This window comes from Lemur catta, chromosome 13 (genome assembly GCF_020740605.2).
Source record: "Lemur catta isolate mLemCat1 chromosome 13, mLemCat1.pri, whole genome shotgun sequence".
Lineage (NCBI taxonomy): Eukaryota > Metazoa > Chordata > Mammalia > Primates > Lemuridae > Lemur > Lemur catta.
The window spans coordinates 39292561-39317999 of NC_059140.1; positions in this window are offsets into that span (position 1 = coordinate 39292561).

Here is a 25439-nt window from a genome sequence, read left to right on the forward strand (position 1 = left end):
AACCTTTATACTAGAATTCTGGAGAATGTGAGAAGAAATTTCCATTTACTTAATGCCCATATTTTTAATAATATATTACACACCAACCCTCCACTCTGCCTGAAGGTTGAGTATAGAATCTCTCTGATTTAGTCTGCTCAGAGGGTAAACTGTCTTCTGTTATGTTTGGAGAGATTTCTAGGTTCTCAATACATTTTGTAAAGATTTTCAATTGATACCCTTGTTTTTAGAGCCCATTTGTTTTCTTCCACTCTCATACAATAGGGTGCCCCCAATTCCTGAACTTTCTGTCAATTAGCCTGGCTTTTCCTCACTGCCGGTAGTAAGGTCACCTCTCCCAGGTCTACTTCTTCATTACCTTTTACTCACTAGCTTTCTAGTTTTGAAAGTTATTTTACCACCGTCTTCTTTCCTGTTCTTTTTCTTTGTGGGTTTATGCCCTTAAAAAATCTCTTTGTTATCATCTAGTGGGGTTTGGGAAGGAACTGATAAACATATGTGTTCAATCTGCCATGTGTAACTGGTCTCAGTGTTTTATTTTTAGTGTTGGTTTTTAAAACATCTGGTTGTAAAAGTAATGTATGTTATTGTAGACAATTTATTAATTAAATTATAAATTATAATAAAAAAACCCAGGAACCCATTTTCTGTGGGCAATTAACATTTTGGTTATTTCCTTGAAGTATTTTTTAGAATTGATTTTTACATAGTTGAGACCATTTTGTAGTTATAATTTTATATTCTATTTCTTTTAATTTTTACTCAATGTTATACAGATTTTCTGTGTTATTAAAACAATTTGTAAATATTATTTCTGTAAGCTTAATTATGCTGATTTCAATATACTGCTATTTATTTATCCCTGTGTCTATTACTAGGCATTTGGGACACTTCTTTTCTTATCTTCTTAAAAGAAAAAAAATATTTGGGAATGAAAATCCTTATATAAAGCCTTTCTTGTATTTTGAAATATTTCCAAGGACTAAATTCCAGGAGGTGAAATTTTTAAGCTAAAAAGTATGAACAGTATTAAGGCCATTAATACATATTAAAGCAATTATTGTATATTTTTAGCATTTGTTGGAAATTAAATTGGCAGAATAGTACTTAGCTATTCCCAATTATCTGGTATTCTCTTGTCTCTTACCATGTCATGGAGAACCCAAAGGCCAGCTCATGCCACACACATATGTCTTTGCCTCCATCCCTGTCCTCATGGCCAAGTCTACCTCTCATATTTTCAGGACTTTAGGTCAGAGAATGAATGGAGGCTCCCAGTTCATAGACCATTACCTTCACTTCCCACACTTGGCTCTGGCCTGGAGTGCATATATTTAGATGTTTCAGTCTCTTTATCAAAGTGACTCCACACCTTAAATAGCCTGATCTTGGGCATCTCTTAGAGTTGGGCATGCTCACACTGGCAATTCACTCCACCTTTGGGAGAAAAGACTGGGGGGTCCTTTGGGTAAGGAATTTCAAGATTGCAGGTCCTAGGATGGGGTGGGAAGGGGATGAGCTCTAAGCGAGGTACTTCTTGTCCCATGGAGTCTGCCTATGGGAAAGAGGACAATAGTAGTCAGGCCAGAGTGGGGGGCTCTAAAATGCAGGAGCTGCGGTGGTGCCCTTGTAGGCTGTGTCTAAAGTGCAGCATGACCTTTGGCTAACCTGTCTGTACTCTGAAAATAGTATGATGGGACCTAGTCAACCATGGGAATGAAGCAGCAATCTGCCTCCCCTCCAAACGTGGCCCAAGTGAACATGGATGAAGAGGATAGGGAGTCGGTGTGGAGGGGAAAAAGGACAGAGTAGTAGTATCTTGTCATTTTTTCCAAGAAAACAACAACAGGTTGATAATTTATCTACCATTATATGTGGTTCTCCTCTATGTGAGTGAAGAATAGACTCCACCAAATATAGTACTGTAGTAGGTTGGATAATACCCAAAGCTATAATATTAAATCCCAATGCTTGGAACTTGTAAATGGTACTTTATTTAGAAAAAGGGTTTTTGCTGATGCAACTAAGTTAAGGGTTTTGAGATGAGGAGATTACCCTGGATTATCTGAGTGGCTCCTAAATGCCATTGTAAATATCCCTAAAAGAGAGAGGCAAAGGGAGATAATACAGAGGCACAGAGGAGAAGGCAATACGAAGACAGGGCAGAGTGTGATATGGTCATAGACTAAGGAATGTCGACAGCCACTGGAAGCTCCAAGAGCCCAGGAACGGATTCTCCCCTAGTGGCCCCACTGACACCTTGATTTTGGACTTCTGCCTTCACAACTATGAGGGAATAAATTTCTGTTGTTTTAAGCCACCCAGTTTGTGGTAATCTGTTATAGCCATGGGAGACTAATCTAAGGCTATTAAATGAAAACTATCAGTATCACCTTCCTCTCAATCCCTAATCCAGGGGTTTCAAAAAACAGACAGTGGAATTCTTAGGTTATGTTTTGTCTGGCCAAAGATTTTTGTAGAGTATCAGGTAAAATTTTTTAATATTCTGGAGTGGGTGTCATTCAGGACAAAGACATGCCATAATTCCTGGGATTGGTGCATGGTGCCAGTGACTAGCCCTCATTTCTACTCCCGTAAGCACCATCATAGATAGAAACCTTCACAGTTTGCAATTAGATCTTGGCTTAACTCTCAGCCCTATCACTGTGATCTTGGGGACACTACCTAAGCTCTTACCTTGCAACATGGACATAAACTTGTCCTGGTCCCATCGTCAGAGACACTTTAGAAGGAACCATGTATCGTCATGCAGCTCTTCCTTGATCAAGTCTAAGCTTCATATAAGTATTCCTTCAACGCAGTCTGGGGCCGCATAAACTCTGGGCACTCAATAAAGATTGTAGAATGAAGTATGTATGTTTTTTGAATTTTGGATAGCTCGATTCATATTAAAATGTGAATAGTTTAACGTGGTGCTTTTTAAACCAGAGGAATAAATCTTGATGGTAGAAATTTACACATTATGGCTAGTAAGTGAAGGTGATGTTTTAGTCAGAATATCTCAGAGCCATTCAGATGGTCTATAAAACCATTGTATGTGTACTTTTCAGGAACAATTTATTGATAAATCAGCCCTTTTATGTCTATTTCTTTCTGTCTCATTAGGCACAAAAGAAAACATAGGGGAGAGGGCAAAAGGAATGCAATTATCAAAATAATGAAAAAAATAGGATTTATCCTTTTATGGTATTGCAGCATAGAAGGTATCACATTTAGAAAAAGGTTTATTTCCCTTTGTGTGGGAGAGAAATCAATTGAAAAACATGAGGGATAAACAATCTCAGTTAAAGATCTTAAAGAGTGCAGTAGTGAACACTAAAATTTCCGCGAACAGCAACAGACCATCCCCAATTTACCACGCTGGATTGAGGCCAGCATTCACAGCTGCTCTTTCTCCTCAACTTTGCAGGAGCAGCTTGTTTAAGGAATCAGTCTTCATCTATATTTCCAATGGCAGATGTGCTCCTTTTGACTTAATCTGGAATTCAAATACTTATCGCTAAATATTTTCAAATGCCTACTTTTAAACTTAATCTGTCTTTTAAAAACATTTTATGACTCCTTTTGGAGGATCTGTAGGAGGTTGGGTTGGGTTGCCAAATGATCATAGTGTCAATAGCTGTTACTACTATAGGAGCATTATGAGTGATAAAAAATGACTTCCCTGATGTGTGGACCAGATGTGTTGTTGGTGGGAGGTATGACAGCTGGTTTCCTTTGTTTCTTTGTTGTTTTATGGCAGAGGGAGGATTATAAACAGGTAGATTAAGAAATGGGAAGCAATGAGAAGTTGGAACGTGGCTAGACAATTATAAATGTGGAATATCTCTTTAAAAAAGAAGGAAATTTTGGCTGGTGCAAAAGGGGTAGAACAGAGTCAGCGGTGTTTTGATAAATGTTTAGCAGCCTCTCCCTGGAAAAAGAAAGACCCTGCTTTGTAGTATTTGCTGATGTTTGTTCAGTAAATACTCCCAAGATGGCTGATTTTAAGCTTCCAGTGTGATGTCAACTGGCTCAAAAAATTTCTGAGAATCTAACATTTGGCTGTAGCAAGCTGGTACAAGCTGGATCCAGCACACCATTGGAAGGGTAGGGGCTGAAACGGGCTGTTGTTTTTTTTTCATACTGGAATTCTTCACTACAAATAGAAGTGGTTTAGTGGAATAGGAAAAGTACTGGCATAGAGTTCTGGGGGATATTTGGACATTGGTAGGTCAGGAAACTGTGGGAGCGTCTCTGGCCTGTCTTTGACCTTATGCATGAGTTGTTGCAGACGGTGGCATTCTGAGCGTGTGTTGTGGGTACAGGGTCAATGTGAGTTTTGTGGAACATCTGAATGGCTCTGAGGACTAAGCAGGATGGCATCACGAGGCATGTGTCTCTGTGGCCAGTGACAAAGTATAGCGTGTCCTGTCCTTGTGGAACAGGGTACCAGCTTCTTTTTTGCCTCCAGAGATACCAGGAAACACTCATATTCACCGCATTGTTGTTAAGCATTTGTTCAGCTGTGACATAAGACTTCGTCTAGCTGCTGTGGGGCTGTAGACCTACGCTGGTTTCTGTACCTAGATATATTTGCAGAAGGGATTCCCTCTTCCTTATAAAGCTACTTTTACTTCTGAGAAAGGATATTTGTGTGGCAGTCTGCCAGCAAATGGTGAAATGTGAGTGCCAGCACACACTGAAATTCTGAGAGTTTCTCAATTTTTCTAGGTGGCAGAGAAAGGTCTTAACACATTCAAGAGGCACCAGGTTCCTTGGGGTAACGTCCCCATGCCTTGAAGGTGCTGTAATTGACCACATGTATTAGCTACTATAATTGACTACAGCTGAGACCCATTTACTGGAGAAACAGGGAGGGGACGAGGTCTTTAGGGCCAATATCCTTGTGGGTACAATGATCTACACTGCTATTTTTGAGTTGTCAATTTTGATAGTGTACCACTATCGAAGGATTTGGGTTGGTGATGCTCAGGGCAGGGGTGAATAAAATCTTTAGGTTCCACAAGACCATCTGACTCATCAAGCACCAATCAAGCCTCTTTTGCTTAAACAGGTCTTTTACTGGGGCAAATAAAGAGTTGGATTAGGAGTATGAATACAGATGATCTAAAATACCCAGTAATTTTGGGATGTCTTTATTCTGGACAACTGCCCTCAGAACTAGCAGCAACTCTTTCAAAGGCATTTCTTGGTCTTGGCCTGGAGACAAAACCACTGTAGCCAGTTCAGAACTCACTTGACCAGAGGTGAACAGATGGTAAGGTTAGGAGAATACATTACTCTGTCATGTGGGCAGCTGTCCAGGAAAACAATCCAGGAGTCTCTTCATTAATTTCTGAAAGATATTAGGTACATATGGCAGGTCAGATATAATTGGAGGATATTACACTTTGCTAAGAGTATCTGGGAGGACATTTCCCTCCCATGGCTTTCTGAGGTTGAAGGAACCTGGAGGTCTAGCTCAGTGAATACCTGTGATTTGTGGAGCTGATTGGCATTCATCTCTTGGGGTCATGGTGACCTTGGGTTTTAGACTTAAAGAAGAACACCTGGCTTGACTGAAATGTAGACACCAGGATACACTGTGGCTGCCTTGTGTTTTGAGGGCAAGGGTGCCAACTCCATGTCTGAAACCTCCTAAAAGGTGGGGTGTGTATGTGGTCACCTCTGGAGTGATTGGTGCAAGAATTCTCATCCAGTGCAATATAGTTATGGGCTTTGAGGGGAGTTTGAGAAGTGTCAGATGATACCAAACTATTGACTTTGCTCTTTATGGGACTTTCAGAGGAGATCCTAGTGGGTGGTTGATTCTCCCCAGGGGAAAGAATCCCTTCATTAGAGTCCATGCAAAGGAAATGGCCTTGGGCAAGTGGACATTTGGACCCTGGACCAGGGGCTAGTTCTCTAAATTACCTAATCCCTCAGAGTCCATCATTGTCTTGTAGTAGAGGCAAGATACCTCTCTTGATAGTAAAGGTTTTTGGCTTTGCATGCCGTACAATCTCTGTCACAAGTTGTGGCACAAAAGCAGCCACAGACAACATGCAAATGAATGGGCATGGCTGTGTTACAATAGAACTCTACAAAAACAGGAGGGGGATTGAATTTGATCCACAGGCCATAGTTTACCAACCCCTATTCTAGGGGCTAAGTGCAAACAGCTGTGGTGGCTTCTAAGGAGGTTCTTCATTGGTTTGCATGGCCCTGCTGGTTTATTCAAGGGGACTGAGTGGGCTATGTTGGGTGGCATAGTTTGTCTACTTCCTTCTTGGCTTTATTTCAGGTTTTAGTACCCTTTATGATGCTAATGAGAGCAGAAAACATCAAGAAATGATGACTCATGGTCAATGTTAAGTATGACATCCTTCCTGTATTTAAATTATCTTATGAAAAGTATGAGAACCTGTATAATGGAGAGGGGGGCGGGCAGGAAGGACATTTAAAAGAACTTAATTAGTTCCACTTTTAGAAGAAAGAACTGATTTTTCTTCCTTTTGAAATTTTCCCCTCTTCTAAAACAATGGACAATAAACTATGTACCTCTGATAAAAAAAAAAAGTTTTTGCTCTTGTTTTTTGAGGGTTTTATTAGCAACAGCCACTAGGTATGTTCTTGACAAGAGATATGGACATCTGCTACCTACTCCTACAATTTCAAGGGGAAAAAGTCTTCCCACACACTCAGCCAAACTCATCCAAAGGGCAAAAGTGTCATATTTTGGATGCATGACACCTCCAAATATTTGGCTCAGGGTTGGACAATTGACTAAAGTGACTGTATTAGTTTTCTGGGGCTGCTGTAATAAAGTATCACAAACTACATGGCTTAAAACAACAGAAAGATACTCCCTCACAGTTCTGGGGATTAGAAGTCCAAAATTAAGGTGTTGGCAGGGAGCCTTTAAGGGAGGATCCTTCCTTGCCTCTTCCAGCTTCTGGGAGTCCCAAGCCTTCCTTACCTTGTGGTAGCATAACTCTAATCTCTGCCTCGGTCTTCACACAGCCATCTTCCTTCTGGTTTCTGTGTTTAAATTTACCTCTTATATGGACATCATTAATGATGGATTAAGGGTCCATCCTAATGACCTTATCTTAACTTGATTACATCTGCAAAGACCCTATTTCCAAATAAGTTCACATTCACAGGTGTTGGAGGTTAGGACTTTAATATATTTTTTTTTGTGGGGGGGACACAATTCAAATTGATAATAACGATCAAATATTTATGAACCAAGACTAAACACAAAAGAACGAATTGGGCTAACCACACTCCTTGTCTTGGTAATCTGAACTGAAAACAAAATGGGGAACTAATACCTTTTGTAACAACCTGGACGGAACTGGAGACCATTCTTCTAAGTGAAGTATTGCAAGAATGGAAAAACAAATACCATATGTACTCACTATTAAACTGGAACTAATCCGTCAGCACGTATATGCCCATATCAAGTAAAACTCAATGGAAAGGAAACAGGTGGGAGGGGGAAAAGGGGTTGGGTACATTCACACCTAACAGGTACAACGCACATTATCTGGGTGATGGGCACACATAGCATTGACTCCAACTGTACAAAATCAAGACATGTAACCAAAATGTTTGTACCCCGGTAATATTCTGAAATTATAAAAAAGAAAATTTAAAAAAAGAAACAAAAAAGGAATTTTTTTTTGAAGGGATGTTATAGATTAACTGTGGCTAGACAAAGGCACGTACAAGCTGAAATTATGAGGGAACAGAAAAGATATGAAGAGGTGGAGAGAACGAAAGAGAGATGATGTGCAGAGAGAACCAGGAATGAAGAGAGACAGATGGAAACAAAAAGAATAGTTTGCAAAGCATCTCATTTCTTCAACTGAGCATCCCATATTCAACTTCTTTTTCCCCCCAGTGAGATAACCCAAGCGGCTTTTTGTTGTTTGAAAACAAAAGAGCAAAACCCTAACAACCGGTTATTGTTCTACAAGCCTCAGGGAGGCAGGTTTAGGTAGGGAGGTGGGGAAAGGGGAAAGAGGTGAGCAAAGAACAGAAGCTGTCAACTCCTTTATTTCCCATTTAGTTTCTGCCTTGCTGCTAATCCTTTCTTCTCTGCCTTGGATTCTCATAGGCAGCATTTCTTGGTATAATCATACTGACCTTCAAATCCAGCTAGTGCAAAGGATGAGGAAAAGTTCTTACTGATATAGCCGTTTATTAAGTCATGCATCTCTTCTTCCCCCGGGCTTAGCTAGAGCAATAGGAAGATAAGTAGAGTGAGTATACACACACACACACACTCCATTTTTTTGCTCCTCAAATTTACTTTCCAGTCTTGATTAAAATTTCTCTTTCAATGCTTATTTTGTACAATATGAATTCTTTGTTGGGTCAATAAAAGACATTATGTAAAAACCACATATTATACATATTCTAATATACATACTTATATTTTTTATAAGGGAAGCACTGTCTCAGGTATGCCCTAGACTTGCTATTCAGGGTAGAGAAACCAGCTGCAGGCACAGGGCATACTGTTCCCCACAACTGGAGTCACTCTCAAAGTATCTACATATATTAATTACTAAGTTAAATATTAATATTAGTGCTAATGTTAATATTTTCAGCACTTTTGTGCAATATTCCATAGAGACACCAAAATAAATTGCATGCAGCCTCAACTTTTCTGTCCGATCAATAGAAACCACAAAGTTGTTCAGCTTTCCAAGAAGGTGGCTTTAATAGTCTGTTATATTAAAATGTTCTGTATCAATCTCCAGAAAATCTAAAACATTTTCTAGGAATAATTTTAGTTCCCTTTAATGCATTTGCTCTTTGGCACTTTTAAGCCTAGTTACAAATGGGAAACATTTTTATCTTAAAAGCTTTCAGGATGGAAATGTTTTCCCTTGTTCTCAGAAGATAATCTTTATTCTTGTTTGTGACTTTCATTTTGAAGTAGCAGGGCCAAGCTGAATCCTAAAGTGCGTTTGCTACTTTTGACTTTGCCCAGCAATTTCCATCTAAATGCCTTTATCTTTCAATGTTTAACAATAGCTATTTCAGGTGTAAGCATGTTCCATTTCATTGAGAAGCCTTTTACCAATTGCCAGAATTTCTTTTATGTGAACCTTGACATATCTTACTAGCTCAGTTGTGAAATTTTTACAATCATGTTATCTGTCAGGATCTGAGAATGATATATGAACATTGTCAAGTGAAAGATACATCTTGGGAAACAAACTATATTATGCAGTTGCCTGGCACATTTAAATAAGAAATGCTTTATTTTAACTCAAGGAAAATAGTTTATATGCTTGATAAATCCAAATTATTTTATAAAAATTCTATATAACACACTGGGAGTAGTTCTCTCTCATATTTTTAAAAATTTTAATTTAGTTAGATATTATCATTGAAGAAGAAATCAGATGTGGAATCTTCAGGAAGCACATGAATAAAATCAGTACAAGAACAAGTATGCCAGCAGTTGCCTTCCTTTTAGGATATTTGGTTTATTCCTTATAAATCTAGATTTTTATGTATTTCCCTTTTATCATTTATTACCTTCAACTTTATTCTTGTGTTAAAGAGGAAGAAACCTATGACAAAATAAAGCCCATACTTTTCTTTCACTAAGTGTTTCATTTAAAAGAAAGAGATAAAAAATAAATGAAAAGTAGGTTGTGGTAATTACTGCTATAGAAACTCTCTTTGTTTTTTCTTTATATTTCAAGCAGATTTGATTTTATTGTATTAAGAGGGAAGGAGTAATCGCTGCCTAATTAAATTAACTCAGATACCACTGTCAATTATTTTGTCTTATAATTTTTAAAGTTACTAGAAAATACATCCAGTGCTTGCATCTGAAAAACCAAGCTGGGATATTAAATCAAGTACTATTTCAAATATTCCTTTCATTGCAGAACTCATGAACTCTAAGCTTTTTTGTTATTTTCTTTTCATCTGGGGGAAAAACACAATTTCTGTTTAATAAGCAGATGAGCCCAGCTTCCGGAGGCAGACTATCTAGTTTCATGTCTTGGCTCTGCCCTTTAATAGCTTTATGACCAGGGACAAGGTACATAATCTCTCTTTATCTTGGTTTCCTCATGTGTAAAGTGAAATAATAATGTTATTTTTCCGATAGGGTTAGATGAGTGCCTGGCAAAAGTTGGTCCTGTGTAAATGTTAGCTCTCACTATTATTTCATGATGCATAGACAACATGTTCCTCATGGCAAATATTTGACCATGCACATTTACCTGGTAAACTCATTAGTCATCTGTTCCCCACAGGGCCAACACATCACATGACATAAAATATAATGTGAATAATACCACCTGGGACACAACATTGTGTTCTGCATGAATGATGTTTCCTTGTGTTGTGTAATTTTGACAACTTGATACACCTTTTTCCATTTTGGACCTATCACAGCAGACCATGAAGCATTTTGCTGAACTTCCAAATTACATTAAGAAGAGGAATTTCCTCTTTGCATTCTAGAAAAGGAGAGAGAAAACAATCTTCCATTGTAGAAGAAAATAAATGAAAAAAAACTCATGCCCATAGTGATGTGACCAATTTGGATTGAGCAATGTGGCCAGTTTGATATTCTGTAATTCGTCTAAAACAGAGAGATTATTCTGGGGAGAACTCGGACTACTGTTTGTGCTACTCAGGTGATGTAAACTGCTCTTAGGGAATTAGTATAACTAAATGTTTTGGTTTTGTTATCACTGTAATATTGGGTGATCCCCAGTGGATGTTGCTTTCAGAAGTGCCTCTTTTATAGGAGAAAGGGGGATAAGATATTTTGTTTCTTATTCTGTAACATAAGGCTTTGACTAAGTGCTCCAGAGTGATGAAGTCAATTGCTGTATTAGCATTTCAGAGCTCACCCATAGACACCAACACTCAAGAGACATTGATACTCACTTGGACCAAATTCAAAGAAAGACTTTGAATTGTAAGTATGGAAATTTGTGTTTATTTTTGTTTCAAAATGATAACCACTTGCTGCCTTGCCAGAGTTTTGTTTCTTCCAGTCAAAACAATGTAGCTCTTAAAAATTCATTTTCTCTACTGTGAAGCAGAACATTAGAAGAAAATGTTCCTTTTTATTTCTTTAGTTTTTGTTTGGTCCCCAAGTTGATCACCGAACCCTAAGGGCAAAGAAATTTAATTCAATCATCATAAATATACCATGAGGCACATTTAGGAAACTTCCAGTCGATAATCCAATCACATGCTCCTCCTTTTCTGGCCAAAAAGAGACTGTTGCTAAACAGTGCAAAGAAAACATTTGAGGTTTCCTTTTTATAACTTCACGTTAATAATAATCACTTGCAAAAATAGATAGTGTTCAAAAGATGAAGTACTTCTCCATATTTCCTCTAAGAATTATGGGATTAGTCTGTGCAAGTGTTTATAAAAGCTTTAATTAGCACCTTAGGATTTCACATAGTGATCTGTAAATGTAGATAGAAATTAGAAAAGTATTTTTTGAAACACTTGCTGTGCACAGTATTTTTAATTAAGGCCTAACACCTCATCATGACTATATTATTTCTAGGAACTAGTGTAACTCTATATCCTAGTTTCTGTTATTCCTTTCCACCCACAATTTTCTTACCATTTACCTTACCAGCTGCCTTATTCTGCACCAGCTTGTCATTTTCTCTGGGCTGACAATGACTACTCTCCCAGATTTGAAAATTTTTTTCCATTCCTATCTTTGACCACATCATCGTCCAATTCAATAATACTTTTAAATATCTAATGCCATTGACTTTCCACCACATTTTCCCATTTAAATTATTAGTTGATTAATTAATTTTGGCCTACAACATAAATTTTCTACATTCTTTGGTCTTGGGTTGCTGGAGAAAGTCATGCTGATCAGGTGCTCCAAATATTGGTGGCTTCTCACTGTTGAGCCCTCAGCAAACCCTGTTAGCCAGTGACTGTAGCTTAGAGTCATACTCCTCATAGCTACCATCTCAAAACCTTTTCTCTGTATCAGACCTGAAAACCCATCCATAGCCCATTTCTTTTATCCTCACCATGATTAGTAACTGTCATCTGCAAAAAAGTCCAATTCATTTCTCAACTCATAACCCCTCAGGTATTTCCCACCTTACATTTTCTCCATATTTTTACCTATCATCTTATTCTTTGTTCTCATAAATTCTTAATTCTTATAATGAAGAAAGAAGGATTATTTTCCTTCTCAAATCTAATGGTTTGTCCTATGGTCACAATTCTATACCTTTTGCAGGACTCACTCCATTAATTATTTTCTTATCTCCTTTGTTTTACATCTTCAAGCATTCTGTTTCCAATGTCTTTCATTCTTTCTGCCAATTAACATACTTGTACCTTCCCTTTAAACTGCTACTGTCTATGTCTTTCCTTTTCAATAGTGGTTTCAATAGTAATAGTAGCCCTTTACTTCCATTTTTTAATAGGTTACAGATTTCATAAACACTTTTATTTTGATTTCTAGTATTCTGGGAGAAATACTCTATTGAAGGTATAATGTCCTAATTATAATGAATGATGTTTAAAAAATACATCTTATATAGATCAGGTCCTTGAATAATTTTGTTTTGTTCAACATTTTTTCATTATAATGTTGATGAGATAAAAAATTGATTCCTGGCTGGGGCCACTGTTTGTGTGGAGTTTGCATATTCCTTCTATGTCTGTGTGAATTTTCTCACACATCCCAAAGTGGTACATGTTTTGGTGTGTCTAAATTGTTGCAGTCTGAGTAACTGTGTGTGTGTGTGTGTGTGTGTGTGTGTGTGTGTGTGTGAGAGTGTGTCCTCCCATAGAATGGCATCCTGTCCAGAGTTGGTTCCTGCCTGGTGCCCTGAGCTGCTGGGATAGGCTCTGCCCACCAGTGACCCTGAGCTGGAATAAGCAGGCTGGAAAATGAATGAATGATTGAATACAAATTATTGTAAAATAAAAATTAATAAGGTATACTATAATTGTACAGATGCACAACAATAAACGGCCGTGATTGTTCTTGCTTGTTTCTGAGCTGCATGGTGGTAGGAGGGGCTCCTTACAATTCTCACTTTGCAAATATTCATCCCCTGACTTAACCCACCATGACCACGAGGGCCATCCCTCACTGTCTGCCAACAACTGAGCAAACCATTGTCTTCCTTGTTTTTATTAATCTTTCTTAAATGTTTGTATAGTTCACATTTATTTCAATATTTAATTTTAGAGGTGTTTGGGGTCTTTATTTAGAAGTGTGGTGATGTTTTCATTACAAGAAATATACTGCAGGAACTTTTCTGTGTGTATCAATTAGACTATGGTAAAATTGGTTTCATTATACTTAGTTTCACTTAAGGTTGTAGCTTCCAAGAACCTATCAGTGATGTTAACTGAGGACTTATTGCGTTATATGTTTATGTGCTTATTGTCTATCTCTGCAAACAAGAATATAAACTCTTTGAGGACAGAGACTTTATCTGTCTGGTTCCTCACTGTATCTCCTGTCTATCCTGGCTGGTGCAGAGTTGGCACTCCATAACTGTTCACTGAGTGACTAGATAACCACCCAATTCAACAGCCCCCTTTCAAACCTCATTTGTCCTTAATTTTCCAAGACTCTGATAATGACTTTGTTCAGTATTAATGTTATTGAGTCAGCACATTCTTTGAGGGTCATCTTTGTCATCCTTCATTTCTGCCGCCATATCTAGTCAGCCCGCAATTTCTTGTTCAGCAAACTCATATGTATTTGTTTTCTATTCCATTTTCGTGTCAGCATTCTTAGCTGTGTAATTTCAATACAACCTAACAGTCTCCTAGCTTCCTCCCATGCCTTTTGTCCAATCCATCCTGTTATAGATTGCCTTCCCAGCATAATTATCTGAAACAAAGTTCTAGTCACACAACTCTCGGTGGTATCTGTTGCTTATCCCTAGAATTGTAGCTCTATGGTTAGTCTCCAGTTGGTCTTCATTGCCTTATCACTTAATAATTTTCTACATGATCTTTATGCCCCAGTTAAACATTTTTGAAATACACTCCTCAGTTTTTATAAATATAAATAAATAAAACTATAAGTAAATAAATAAATAAATATAAATACTTTCTTCATCCAGTTTTTCTGGAATTTCTTCTCTCCTTAGCTATTTAACTCATGTGTTAAGACTTAATTCAAATGTTACCTTTTCCAGTAAGCTCTGTCAGAGCTCCATTTAGGGAGAATTTCCACCTGCAAATCCTCACAACACTTTGGATTCCCTTCATGGCATGCCTCACATTATACATTTATTAAACATATTTATGTGTGGTTTTGCTTACTAAATTTTATATTATTTGAATACTGGAATCTGGTTGTCATATCTTTTTTTTTCTTTAGTGCTTAGCAAAACATCCTTTCTTCTTCAGATTTATTGAGGCATAATTTAGATGTAGTGAAATCCATTTTAAGTGCAGAGTTTGATGAATTTTGGTAGTATGTGCAGTTATCATACCATAATGAAGATATAGAATATTTCTATTACTGTAAAAAGTTTCCATATACATCTTTGAAATCTAACCACTTCCTTTAATCTCCAGAATGAGATCAGAATGAATACAGATCTTTCTGGAACTATAGTTTTACCTTTTCCAGCAGGTATACAAATAGAAACATGCATTTTATTGTTTTTTATGTTTGACTAATTTCACTTTGTATAATGTCTTTGAGATTCGTCCGTGGAATTTTATGTTTTAATTGATTTAATGTATTAATAAGTGCCTTTTATTGCTGAGTATGAATATACCACAATTTGTTTATTTATTCACAAGTTGATGGACATTTTTGGTTGTTTCTAGTTTTTGGCTATTGCAAATATAGCTGTTATGAACATTCATGTACAAGTTTTGGTATGAACATGTGCTTCATTTCTCTTAGGTGAATACCTAGGAACACAATAGCTAAAACACATGGTAGATGTGTGTTTAGAATTTTAAGAAACCTTAAGAACATTATAAAGAGTTGTGGAGAAGTCTTAATAGAGTATGGTGTCTCTAGGGTCAAAAGAGAGGTGTTGTTTAACATCTATGATCAGAAGGCACACAGAAAAAGCAGAAGGCTGAGGGTGTCAGTATGATAAAATGTCATAATCCTTTGTCCATTTCTGGACCTGAGTCAATTTTCAGATCTGGAACCCATTGACTGAAAGGTGGCCTCATTCCTAGGAGGAAAGTCATAGCAACTCTCTGGCAATTGTATATTGTAATGATTTTCTCAGTCCTTCTCCCCCAAAATCCTATGTCATTTACTCAGATGACTATACATGGAGGAGAGGGAAATACCTGGACATTTTGAGGACTACTGGATGCAGGCGGGAATTCAATTTGACATTTCTGGAACCAAAGCATCCTCACGGCTCACCTAGTAGGGTGGTGGTTTATGAATGTTAGGCAATAAAGGAGTTCTGATTAAGTCCAGTTTGCAATAGATCCACTGAGCCCATGAATTGACTCACTGGTCATTTCCTAAAAGTATAATTGAGTTGGACATGTTTGGTAGTTAGGATGGTCCTTTCACTGGGTCTTTGGCCTATTTGGTAAGAGAAAGTATAGTGAGGAAGGCTAAATAGAAACCTCTGGAACTGGCCTCACCCATACTGGCCAGTGCATGCTGGTAGAAGGGTGTAGTGAGAGCATGGCAGAGATTTGTGGGGCAGTGATCTCTATCATTTCCTTATCTTTTTAAATTTGCCAGTCTAGCCCCTTCAGATATGGGTAACTCCTGAAGACTATCTGTAGATCAGTGCTAGCTCAGCCACATAGTAACCCCAATGACAGCTTATTGTGCCAACTGTTTCATTGTTGCTAGAGGAGATAGTTACAGTATCGGCTACATGATACTGGGGCATTAAATTGTTGAATATATTTTTTATATTTTTGTGAGAAAAGAGGATCAAAACCAGTTCATATTTACATGGAATATTTATTAACAAGCTTGCTCCACCTAAGGCTATGTTAATTCATCCTCCCTCTCTCATAATAGGGTACGAAGAAACATGAATGGTTTGGGTAGCCCACAGAACCTCACATTGATCCATCATGTCTATGACATTATGCTCATTAGGCAGGATGAGCAGGAGGTAGCTAATAGGCTAGAGGACTACATCTGGACCAAAACTATCTTCCTTCTCTCTTCGTCTCAATACAGGTCTTCCCTTCCTGTATTTAAGGCTAATTCATTTACTTACCTACTGAGAAATCTTTTGCTGTTGAGTATTTGTTTATGGATTCAATATCTTCCTCTCAAATATATCTTTCTCATCAATTTTTGAAGCTCTTCATTAAAAACAAACACCAGAAACTTTTCCTTTGTCCCAAATCCCCACTAGCTATTTCACTTTTCTTTTCTTTGTAGCATCTTGGTAATGTTTTCTGTACTTGTTTTCATCTCTGCCCTACTCCATAATCAAATTTTTCCAATTTAGTTTCAATCCCCATCATGTAATAAAGAAAAGCTATTTCTATAGTCAACAATGACCTCTGTGTTGCAAAATCTGGACCTTTTTTAATTCAATCTTAGTTGGTCTCTCAATGGCATTTGATCATATTTCCAACTTTGAAATCCCCTTGAGGTCCAGATTAGTATAATCAACTGCCTTGTTGATATTTTCACTTGGAAGATTCAAAGTGAACTCTATCTCAACCTATTTAGATCCAAAGTCATGCTCTATCTGCCAAATCTTGTCTTTTCCTCAGCGATCAGTGTCTCAGTAGCTCCAGAAAGCCCAGAGTTAGTCTGGAAATTTTTCTTTCATTCCCAATATCTGATCTACCACCTAGGGAGGTTCTTCTTCCCTCCTAGTATTTTTCAAATTTGTCCCTTTTCTTCTTCTCTAGTGTCTCTATTCTGGTTCAAGCTACATTATCTCTCACCTAGATTATTGTTATAGCTTCCTAACAGCCCTGCCCTTATCTCCAAGTGTGCTCTTTCAGTTTTTACTCTGCAGTCAGAGTGATGTTTTTTCCTCCAAAGAGAAACCTGATCAGGTCACCCCTTCCATAGACTACTTTAATAAAAAAAAAAAATATATATATATATATATACACACACATATATATATATTTGTGTGTGTGTGTTTTATTTTTTTAATTTATTTTTAATTTTTTTTATCTAAACATATTACAGGGGTACAAATGTTTAGGTTACATATATTGCCTTTGTCCGACCCAAGTCAGAGCTTCAAGTGTGTCCATCCCCCAGATGGTGAGCACCGCACCCATTAGGTGTGTATATGCCCATCCCCTCCTCCGCCCTCCCATCTGCCCGACACTCAATGAATGTTACTACTATATGTGCATTTAAGTGCTGCTCAGTTTATATCAATTTGATGGTGAGTAGATGTGGTGCTTGCTTGTCCATTTTTGTGATACTTCACTTAGTAGAATGGGCTCCAGCTCTATCCAGGATAATACAAGAGGTGCTAGATCACCATTGTTTTTTGTGGCTGAGTAGAGCTCTATGATATACATATATCATGTTTTCTTAATCCACTTATGTATTCATGGGCATTAACAACAACAAATATTTAATGTGGGCAGACGTGCCCTACATGGTCTGTCCTCACTTTTCTCCATCTTCCACTTTAATCTTATACAACATCCACACCCATGTTTTACGCAGAGGTAACTCTTGTCATTCCATTACCAGTTATGTAGTGAAGGCTTCTCTGGCCACCTCTGCCATACCTCCTTATTAAATACTCTCGATACCTGTACACCATTTCTGTTTATTTGACCACAGGTTACTATGTGTCAGACACTATTACAATATATGCAGTTTAAATAACTCAATACTCCTAATAATCCTATAAAATAAATACTTTTAAAATTTCCATTTTACATATCAATGAACTGAATACAGAGAGGTTAAGTAACTTGCTCAGAGCCACACAAGCTGGTACGTGGCAGTCGGGATCAACCCCAGGCATCTAAATCTAAAGTCCATACTTTCAACCACCTTGTTTCTGCTGCCTCTCTCCCTGGGTGACATTTACCATGGTTACAATTTACGTTTACTTGTGAGATTGTTTCAGAATGCCTATTTCCTCACTGCAAGAAAAACTGTTTTGCTCATTACTATGGTACATAATACGATTGGTAATGAAAGCAGGAAAACAACTGAAAATTATTAAATATCAAATTATTTTATTGATATGAATACATTGTAGATGTTAACTTCCCCTCATGTGTGTGCTCTGCATCAAATTTCATATTGCTATGTTAAATTATTTCAAAAAATTTTGAATGAGCATTGGGCAGAGGTATTTGACATAGATAATGCATATTATCATGGCCTTACAACTTAATAAATTAAGAGTCTAGAGAGATCGATATTTCAGAAATGTTATGAAAAATGTTCATTTTTCATTCACATTGAAAGTTTCATGAACCAGAAGTCATCTTCCTTTCCTCCAATTAATTATGAATTCAAACTCCTTGTCAAGATATGCCAAGGGGTAGTAAAAGAAGGTAACATTTTCCTGACTATAAAATAGCATGTGCTCATTACATGAAATTTAGAAATACAGAAGATTATTAAGAAGAAATTAAGAATCAATCTCTGCTCAATCTGCCAAGGAAAGAAAAACCAGAATTAGTATTTTGGTGCATAAATCTTTTAACACCTATCTACATATATAGATACATAATATTTATATGCGTATGTCAAGTACAGAGAAATACCTATACATATGTGTATATGTTTGTGTATGAGTGCAATTTTTTATAACTTAACCTTGTATCAGAAGCATATTTCACAATTAAACATTGTTCAAAATATCAAAAACATGATATTTAATGACTGAATAGTAATATCATTTTTCTCTTCTTAATTTCAGTGTTTTCTTTTAAATAATAATTCAGTAATCTTTTATGTATGCATCACTCTCCAACTCTCTGAAATTTTACTCGTGATGGAGTCTCCAAAGTGGAAAAGTTGAGTCAGAAAGAATGAATTTGTTAAGTCTCTTGATTCATATTGCCTGATTGCTTCCCAGAAAGGTTGTGTTTAATTAAACACTCTTAATAGAAATATTCAAGGGTGCCTAGACTATTATACCTTTACTAGCATTAAATACTGCTTCTGGAAACAAAATATTTGATGACCAAAAACTTTGATAGTCCTCTGCTAGTGAATGTTTGGGAAACCAGTAGTCTCACATTTTGTTAATATGTGTGTAAAAATTACTATAAACATCATGCAGGAAAATTTGAAAACTCCTGCTAAAATTTAAAATTGCCTTTCTTTTGGTAGAAATTTATCTTCCAGGAATGATTCCTCCAGGTATACTGATGCTTGTTATCAAAGTCATGTATACAAAAATATTCATGGCCACCTGTTTTGTAATAGCAAAACATTGTAAGCAACTCAACCATCCATCTAGAAGAGGTTAGTTATAGAAATATGGCATAGCCATACCATAGACTACTGGATCAATTAGAGCTCTTTATGTTGAAAATAACAAATGTGACTCAAAGTGGGTTGCATTATAAGAAAATAGATTGATAACTTGAAAGTTCAGAGAGAGAGTGGACTTTAAGGTGGCCTTAACTCCTTGGCTATCACTGTCCCCAAAGACCTAGTTTCTCTATTTCTGTGAAGAATGTCATTGGTATTATGGTGAAGATTGCATTGAATCTATAGATTGCTTTAGATAGTATGGACATTTTAACAGTATTAATTCTTCCAATCCATGAACATGAGGCATCTTTCCATTTTTCTGTGTCCTCCTCAGTTATTTTCATCATCATGTTTTTTTTTTTTTTTGAGACAGAGTCTCACTTTGTTGCCCGGGTTAGAGTGCCGTGGCGTCAGCCTAGCTCACAGCAACCTCAAACTCCTGGGCTTAAGTGATCCTCCTGCCTCAGCCTCCCGAGTAGCTGGGACTACAGGCATGTGCCACCATGCCCGGCTAATTTTTTCTATATATACTTTTAGTTGCCCAGATAATTTATTTCTATTTTTAGTAGAGATGGAGTCTCGCTCAGGCTGGTCTCGAACTCCTGACCTCGAGTGATCCACCCACCTCGGCCTCCCAGAGGGCTAGGATTACAGGCGTGAGCCACCGCACCCGGCCTATCATCGTTTGATAGTTTTCATTATAGAGGTCTTTCACTTCTTGGGTTAAGTTTATTCCTAGGTATTTTATTTTATTTGTAGCTATTGTAGATGGGATTACTTTCTTGGTTTCTTTTTCACATTGTTTGCTGTTGCCATATAGAAATGCGACTTATGTTTATATGTTGATATTGTATCCTGCAACTTTACTGAATTTGTTTATCACTTCTAATAGTTTTTTGCGGAGTCTTTAGGTTTCTCCAGATATAAGATCATATCAGCTGCAAACAAGGATATTTTGAATTCTTCGTTTCCAATTTGGATGCCCTTTATTTCTTTCTCTTGTCTGATTGCACTAGGCAGAAATTCCAGTACCGTGTTGAATAACAGTGGTGAGAGTGGGCATCCTTGTCTTGTTCCAGATCTTAGAAAAAAGGTTTTCAGTTTTTCCCCATTCAGTATAATACTCACTGTGGGTCTGTCATATATAGCTTTTATCATTTTCAGGTAAGTTTCTTCTATATCCAGTTTTTTGTGAGGTTTTTATCATGAAGGAATATTAAATTTATTGAATGCTTTTTCAGCATCAGTTGAAATTATCATATGGTTTTTACCCATCATTCTGTTGATATGATATATCACATTGATTGACTTGCGTATGTTGAACCATCCTTGCCTCCCTGGGATGAACCTCACATGATCATGATGAATAATCTTTTTGATGTGTTGCTGTTGAATTTACTTTACTAGTATTTTTTTGAGGATTTTTGCATCTATGTTAATCAGAGATATTGCCCTATATTTTTCTTTTTTTTGTTGTGTCATTGGCTTTGGTATTTGGATGATACAGGTCTCATAGAATGAGATTGGGAGTATTCTCTCCTCCTCAATTTTGTGGAATAATTTAAGTAGGATTGATATTAGTTCTTCTTTGAATGCTTGATATAATTCAGCATTAAATCCATCAGATCCTGAACTTTTTTTTGATGGGACACTTTTTATTACTGCTTCTATCTTGTTACTTATTGTTTTATAATGGTTTTGGATTTCTTCCTGGTTCAATCTTGGTTGGTTATATGTATCTAGGAATTTATTCATTTCATCTTGGTTTTCCAATGTATGGTTGCTCATAGTAGTGTCTAATGATCCTTATTATTTCTGCAGTATCAGTTGAAATGTTTCCTCTTTCTTCTCTAATTTTATTTATTTGGGTCTTCTCTCTTTTTTAAAATTCTGGCTAAAGGTTTGTGAATTTTATTTATCTTTTCAAAATAACAACTTTTTGTTTTGTTGGTTTTTCTGTATTTTGTTTCATTTTCGTTTATTTCTCCTCTGATATTTGTTATTTCTTCTAATTTTGGGTGTGTTTAGCTCTTTTTTTTCACATTGAAAGGCATTGTTAGATTGTTTATTTAAAGCTTTTGTACTTTTTGATGTAGGCTCTTATTACTATAAACTTGCCTCTTATTACTGTTTTTTCTATATCCCATAGGTTTTGATATGGTGTGTTTTCATTTTCATTTACTTTGAGAAATTGTTAAATTTCCTTCTTAATCTCTTCATTGACCCACTGGTCATTCTAGAGCATGTGGTTTAATTTCCATGTGTTTGTACATTTTCTGATGATCTTCTTCTTATTGCTTTCTAGTTTTATTCCATTGTGGTTAAAGAAAATACTTGGTATGATTTCAATTTTTTTGAATTTTTTGAGACTTGTTTTGTGGCCTAATATATGGTCTATCCTTGAGAATGATCTATGAGCTGAGGAGAAGAAAGTGAATTCTATAGCTGTTGGATGAAATGTTCTGTAAATATCTGTTAGGTCCATGTGGTCTATAGTGCAGATTAAGTCCAATGTCTCATTGTTAATTTCCTGTCTAAATTATCTTTCTGATATTAAAGTGGAGTGTCAAATTCTCCAATGTTTATTATATTTGGGTCAATCTCTCTCTTTAGCTCTTATAATATTTGCTTTACATATCTGTGTGCTCCCGTGTCGGGTGCATATATACTAATATTTAGAATTGTTATATCCTTTTGCTGAATGACCATTTAATCATTATATTAATATAATGACCTTTTTTGTCTCTTTTTACAGTTTTTGTCTTGAAATCTATTTTATTTGATAGAGGTATAGTTACTCCTGCTCTATTTTGGTTTCCATTTGCATATTGATTTATTTCATCAATTTTTTTTCTGTAATTCTCTTTTTTCTCTTCTGAGACCATTAATATTCTTCCAAGAGTTGAGTTGAACTGATTCTGGGCTAAAATTTAGAATAGACTGAGTTCTCTGCTGATTAGCACAGCTCATAGCTCCCATATTTTTTGACATTGAGGGATTGAGATTTTTGATACTGTCAGCATTTGAGTTGGGAAGGGATTGGGTTGCTGCATGTAAGAATATTCAGAATTATCTTTGCCTATGCCCATCTGTTAATTCTCTATCAGACTTTGTTTGAAGCTTCCTATTTGGGCAAAAGAAAGGGAAACATTTTCACTTTCCAAGCAGGGTCTATGTCTGTTTTTCTTTGCATAGCACTTGGACTTAGGCAACTATTTGAGTGACCTCACCTAAATTTTTGCAAAATTTCGCCAAAACACAAGGTACTTGATTAAGGAAAACCATGATGCTACAGAAGCCTCAGTGAATAAAATGTTTTGTTACTTTACTTTTCTCATGAACCCCTTTTTTGGTTTCCATTCTTACAGTTAAAATTTCCTCTGATTAGATTGTTTCCTCAGGAAACACATTTGAGAATAGAATTCTTAATCTAATAACAAATATTGTTTCAAACTTTACTGTTAATACAAGTCACCTGAATATACTGTTAAAATATAAATTACAATTTAGTAGGTTTGGGGTATGTCTCAAGATTTTGAATTTCTGACAAAGTTCTTCAAAGATACCACTTTTGAATAGCAAAGTAATAAGTGTTTCTTTGATGGCAGAGCCCCAGAAGTAATGAAAAGTCACTTTAAGTGAGTACATCTATATTTATCATAGATCATTGTTCTTGTGGATTCATAGCCTCAGAATGCCAAAGGTGAAAAGAGCATTAAGAAATAAGATTAACAGTTGTAGGTTCTGGTATATTCATTTTAATAATAGAACCAATTCTTCAACCCCATGTAGCTTTATTGTGCCCTTTCATTCTAAGTTTGTATCAGCCATGTGACTTGCTTCGCTAATGGGATATTAGCAGATATGACACAAGTGGGGACTTGAAGAGTGCTTATGTATTTGGGTTTTCCCTTGCTTGTTTCACTGTGTTCCTCAGTTTAGCCTTCTGAAGAAGAAGGCAGGCATGTGCCTTCATCACCTTGCTGCTCCAGCCAACAGTCAACAGACCACCAAACATGTGAGTGAGCCCAGTCCACACTGGAAGAACCGCCCAACCCAACTCTGCCCAAATTGTTGACTTGTAAACCAATAAGCTAAAAAATACCTGTTGTTTTAAGCCTATGAGTTTTGGAGTGTTTAGTTATACAGAATTATTGGGGCAATAGATAGTGAACAATCTTGTTTCCATGGAGGAAGTATTTGCATAAAGGGAGGCATAAGAGCACCAAAGAAAATCCTCATGCAATTTGTTTTTTTCTCCCTAACACTCTAGAGTCCTTGTTTCTCTTTCCAGGTGCTGCTTTAGTCTGCCTAAATTTGTTTGCCAAAACTGCATCTAGAGTCAGAAAAAAATGAGTTTAAGTCCTACTTGTGGAGCTTATTAACTCTGGATCATTGAACCTCTCTATCTTTCAGTACTATTAGTAGTACTACCTATCACATAGAATTATTGTGAGAGGTGAACTGGGAAAATATGAGTAAAGTGGTTAGCGTGGTAACCACTTTCCTTGTCCATAGGAAATGCACAATAAGTGCTAAGCTCTAGGAAAAATTAACAATTAAGATTTTAGAAAAAAATAAGTTAAGTGCTAATTATACCTCCCTAGTAAAGCCTTACTGCTTGATAATTAATATAGAAGGCAAATACAGTATATTTATTAAAAACTATTAAGAGACAGTATTTTGCTCAATATCAGGGAAGAGGAGAGAGAAATATGTTGAATGAGTACCTATTTTACCTTTCTGAGGCTTAAGGAAAAAAAAACGCAGGCTATTGAAATGTATTACTCAATAGAAGGTATTTTTATCACACCACAAATATAGGAGCAACAGAGTTTGCTGTCAATTTCATGTCAATTTTGGCCTCTTTAATCTGGCTTGGTCTCTGGTATTTAATTTTCCAATAAACTATCTCTGTTTGTGTTGAACTTACTTTATGGAAAAAATTATAATTATTTTTATTTTTACCTGGATTTTATACCATGATCATTTTCTTTTTTTTTTTCCCTAAAAAGCAGAGTGATGACAGATGTTAGTATTCAAGATGATGTTTGAGAAGCTTTATTTCTACTGGGTACTGTTCCAGGCAGAGTATGCTGTTCAGATAGTTGTATAACTTTCTGAGGGGCCAAAATATTTTACTGCTATGGATAATATTGATTCCATAAATTCAGTAATCTGAGTCTGGGCTGATAAATCTGTCTTCAAAGGATATTAAATCTTTTCCCAAAAGCTAATTTTATATGCAACATCCTAATCTTGGCAGCTATATCAGCTCTACCATAACTATTATCCTTAAATTGGACCATAGCTTATTTAAGCTAAAGAATGTAGAATAATTCTTCATTCAAAATGCTATTTGGAAGATTGTTTAACTTGGTAAGTAAGATAGACTTCCAGTGATGTTGGTTAGTAGCTGAGTAAAGCAGAATGACTAAAATGATCCCCACTCCGGGTTACTAGAATCAATTTTCTTGTGTACCTCTTCTACCCTGTGACCTTTATTTCTGTTTTCTGATTTTTCAGGCTGTCGGACACTATACATTTCATGATTTGGAAAAGACAAGTACATCTCTGTTATTCCCTCAATAATAAATAAAAGGACCTTAGAGGGGAAAAAATTACTTTCAGAAATAGTAAAACGGATAAAGTGTTCTTTATGGTTAAAGCTATGGAGAGCTCTGTGTTGAATTTGATTCTGTTGATATATGTTGGGAATTTCTGAAACAATAAGGATTAGTATGAGCCAAGAGAGCTGGAAAGTAGTCTGTCTGATGTTTCATTTATTATTTTCTCTCTGGGACAATTCATTCAGGCACTAAGATCCTGAGAGATCAGAAACAGGAGAGGTTTATGAGTGACTTGACACGAATGACATGCACCTAGATATTGCAAGCTCAGAAGTTGGGCACTTAAGTCTACTGCACTGCTGGTCATGCTTGAATTGTTTGCAGTATGGAAAATAAGAGTCTTATCTTGGGTTTTAGGT